This window comes from Lepus europaeus, chromosome X (genome assembly GCF_033115175.1).
Source record: "Lepus europaeus isolate LE1 chromosome X, mLepTim1.pri, whole genome shotgun sequence".
In the NCBI taxonomy this organism is placed as follows: Eukaryota; Metazoa; Chordata; class Mammalia; order Lagomorpha; family Leporidae; genus Lepus; species Lepus europaeus.
In genome coordinates this window covers 63851519-63856180 of record NC_084850.1, presented here as the reverse complement: position 1 = coordinate 63856180, position 4662 = coordinate 63851519, and positions in this window count along the sequence as shown.

The following is a 4662-nucleotide window of genomic DNA, read 5'->3' as shown; positions in this document are numbered from 1 at the left end:
AACAGCACTCCAGCCTTAGAATCAACCCTTGGGACCTTCGGATCTGGCTAAAAGGTCCATGAGAGTCTCACAGGCATGGAAAGCCATGACACGGTGGCAAAATCAATCTAAATGAAAGACCCTGGTGAACAAGACCCTAGCAGAAGGAACAGGCCATCAAGGAGAGAGGCGCCTTTCTCTGAAGGGAGGAAGGAACCTCCACTGTAATACGGCCTTGACTAAACAAGTTCAGAGTCGGTGAACTCAAGAGGCTTCCATTGCCTAGACAGCTCATAGCAAGAGTCTTGGGTGATTGCTGACGTCATAAATAAGAGTGCCAATTGTTAAATCAACAATGGGAGTCACTGGGTACATGCTCCCCACGTAGGATCTCTGTCCTTAATGTGTTTTACTATGAAACTTAAAAACACTACTAGTCGAACAATATCCTATACCTTGTGCGGTTGTGTGAATGCAGCCTGTTGAAATCCTATGAACTTTTTGAAGTATTTTCACATGTAAAAGAGCACTATTCTAATGGAAGCTTCATGCAGTGGGATGTATTACCCATCCAACTGGTGATAAAAATTGTTGAGAAAACTGGAAAAATAAGAGTCCTAATTGTTGCAGTATACGACAGTTATAAAGCTAGCAAACTGCAAAGTGAAATCTTTTAAAAAATATTTACTACTAATGATTATTTTATATAGAGAAAACTTCAAAAACACTAAAAGTATAACTAAGTGATAACCTGACTTTAGAATCTGTGAGAAATTGTTATTTGACAGAGACCAGTTCATTGATTATCTCTACAATAACTCAGAACCTAGAATCTGTTATTAACTAGAAAAGTGGTCAGATATCTAAGAGATGTTCTGTGAGGCACTGTTTTAGATTTAATACTTTATGCCACCTTTTCATGCTATCCATCCAAGCACATTGAATATGGTCATTCATTCATTTCTCATTTGAAAGGTATTGTGCTAGGTACTGGGGACATGTATAGTTGTGAACAAAACAGAGACACTGCCCTATGGAGCACATACCCTCTGGGGAAGAAAGAAGTTTCCTTTTTCAAATAATTACAAATTTCTTATAAAGAAAAAACATAAAGTGCCTACAAGTGTTTATAACAGGGGACACAAATCCAGACTATCAATAAAGTCTTAAGAGAATTTGGAATTTGAACTGATAGCTGAAAGATGAGTAATATAATTTAGGTAAAATTAAAGGAGAGCATTTTAGGCTCAAGTAAGTGGAAACTAAGTCTCTGAAGCAGGAAGGAGTGTAGCTGTTGGAGAAAGTGAAAGAAAGAGAGATTAAAACACATTGAGTAAAGAAAATTTTATGAAAATATGTTGGAAAATGGACAGAGACCAGATCCTGCAGGATCCTGCAGGCTGTGTTTAAAAAATGACTTTATACTATCAGTAATGGGAAAAGATTAAAAGATTTTAAATAGGGCCAAGAGTAGGAAACAATCAGTATTTTTAAAAGATCAACAATAGTGAGGAAAATGTAAGACAAAGGGAAAATAACAAGATCTGTTAAGAAGCCATTTCAGTATTTCAAGCAAGAGATGATAATAGGTTGGAACAGCAAAGTGTCAGTGATCAAAAAAAAAAAAGCAGCAATTAAATCAAAATATATTTTGGTACAAAATTTATAGAAAATAATCACAAGCTGAATATGTACAATGAAGAATGTCAAAGGGTTTTATTATTGATGTCTCCCAGCTTTCTCACTTACTTATTTGGGTAACAAATAGCATAATTTGGACCTGCAAATCCCAGAACCTAGGATAAATACAGGGAAACTGATGTATCACTCAGGGTCTTGGCAGAAGACAGTTGGCAACTTCAAACAGTATAATGAAGGGAGATTAATAGAGAGGAAATTATAAGGTGCAAGAAGGGTTAATAAATACCAACAAAGCCCAGTGAAGTTTAGTGAGCCAACCACAATGCTGAACCCTCATGACTTCTAACTATGAAGGTGCAAGAGGAAGAAATAATTCCTAGAACCTGGAAATATTATCTATAGGTGCTGGTTTGTATCTCTGTTGCTCCTCCTCTGATCCAGTTCTCTGCTATGGCCTGGAAAAGCAAAAGTCCTTGGGCCCCTGCACCCATGTGGGAGACCTAGAAGATGCTCCTGGCTCCTGGCTTTAGAACGGTCTAGCTCTGGATGTTGCGGCCATTTGGGAAGTGAACCAGTGCATGGAAGACCTTTCTCTGTCTCTCCTTCTCTGTCTGTAATGCTACCTCTCAAATAAACACATAAAAAAATCTTTAAACAAAAGAAAATTACATAATTCTAAAAGTGAAGAAATGGAAAAAGATATTTCATGCAACCTGTAACAAAAAGTAAGCATCTGTAGTTATATTTATATCAGACCCAACAAAATTTAAATAAACAATCAAAAGAGATCCAAGAAAATCATGACATAAAGGTAAAGGAGTAAATTCATAAAGATAGGACAATTTATATATGCATGTACCCAACATTGGAGCAGCTAAATATATAAGGAAAATGTTAAAATAACTGAAAGGATAAATATACAATACAATTATGGTAAGGAACTTAATACCTAATTTTAAGCAATGATAGATAACTGAGAAGGAAATAAATCATGAAATAGAGGAATTAAACAATACTCTAGACCAAACGGACCCAACATATATATACATAACCTTCCATCCAGCTGCAATGGAATAAAAGTTATTTTCAATCACATTTGGAACATTCTCTGAATTATACTATATGTTAAGTCACAATACAAGTTTTAACAAATTTCTGTCTTTATCTCTCTCTGTAACTCTGTCTTTCAAATAAATGAAAATAAATCTTAAAAAAGAATGTTAAAATCATATCAATTATCATTTTTGAGAACAATGGTGTGAAACTAGAAATCAATAGCAAGAGGAAGACTGGTAAACTCACAAATACATTCAAATTAAGCAATACACTAACAGCCAATGGGTCAAAGGAAAATTAAAATACAACTAAAAGAAATATCTTGAGAAAAACAAAAATAGAATCACAACACACTAAAACTTATTGAATGTAGCAAAGATGCTCTAAGAGGGAAGTTTATAGCAATAAGTGGCTTACATTAAGAAAACAGAAGCATGTGAAATAAAGTAGTTTACAACTCTAAGAACTAGAAAAAGAAAAAAAAAACAAGCCGAAAGTTAGCAGAAATGACATAATAAATATTAGAACAGAAATAAATGAAGTAGAGACTAGAAAAAATTGAAAAAATCAATAAAACTAAAATATTTTTCATGATGAATGAAATTATAAAATTTTAACAAGACTATGAATAAGGGCGACTCAAATAAAATTATAAGAGAAAGAGCAAGCATTACAACTGATACCAGAGAAATATAAACTACTATAAATAAATACTATATACTATAATATACTAATAAATTGGGTACCCAAAAAATGTGTAAATCCTAGGACACATACCAACTACTAGAACTGAATTATGAAAGGAGATTGATTAAGCAATCAAAAATCTCCCAAGAAAAAAAGTCCAGCACCAGATGGCTTCACTGGTGAATTCTATCAAACACTTAATATATACTGATGTCACTCCTTCCCAAATTCTTCAAAAAACTTCTGGGAGAGGGAACAATCCAATGAATATAATTCTATGAATTCAACTTTACTCTGATACCAAAGGAGACACTTCAAGAAAATAAAGTTACAAGCCAAAATTACTGAAGTATATAGACATAAAAATTCTTTGCAAGACATTAGTGAACTATATCCAGTAAAATATTTAAAAAAATTATACAACTTGACAAGTGGCATCTAGATTTTTAATGCAGCAATGTCTCAACATATGCACATTAAAAATTTGAAACAACACATTAACAAAATGATGAATAAAATTCATATGACCATATCAATAGACCCATGAAAATAATTTTATAAATTCAATATCCTTTCATGAAAAAACTCTTAATCAAATTTATATAGAAGGAATGGATCTCAGTCCAAAAAAGGCCATGTATGGCATGCCTACAGCTAACAATATACTCAATAGTGAAAAACTGAAAGCTTGCCCATAAGATCAGGAACAAGATAAGGATGGTCACCTCATCTATTCTATTTAACATAATACTAGAATTCTAACCAGAGTCATCAGGTTAAAAAAAAATTAAAGGTTTCCAAATCTGAAGGGAAGAAGTAAAATTATCTATTTTGATATGACATGATCTTATATTTTGCAAACCCTAAAGACTCTATCAAAACCTGATACAGCTAATACATGAATTCAGTAAACTTGCAGTAAAGTAAACCAATATATAAAGTCAGTTGCATTTCTGTACACTAACAACCTATTTGAAAAGGAAATTAAAGTAACAATTCCATTTAATAGTGTCAGAAAAATGATACACAGGCATACCAGGGAAGTCTAATATGTGTGCACTGAAAAATACAAAACATTTGAAAGCAAATAGACACAAAGTGAATGAAAAGATATACTTTATTTATGAAATTGAAAAGTTAACATTATTGAAAATATCTATACAACCTGAAGAAATTTACAAGTTTAATGCAATCACTACCAAAATCTCAATGGCCCTTTCTATAGAAATAGAACACATTATTGTAAAATATTTGTGGAACTAGAGAAGACCCAAATAAACAGAACAGTCTTGAGCAAGA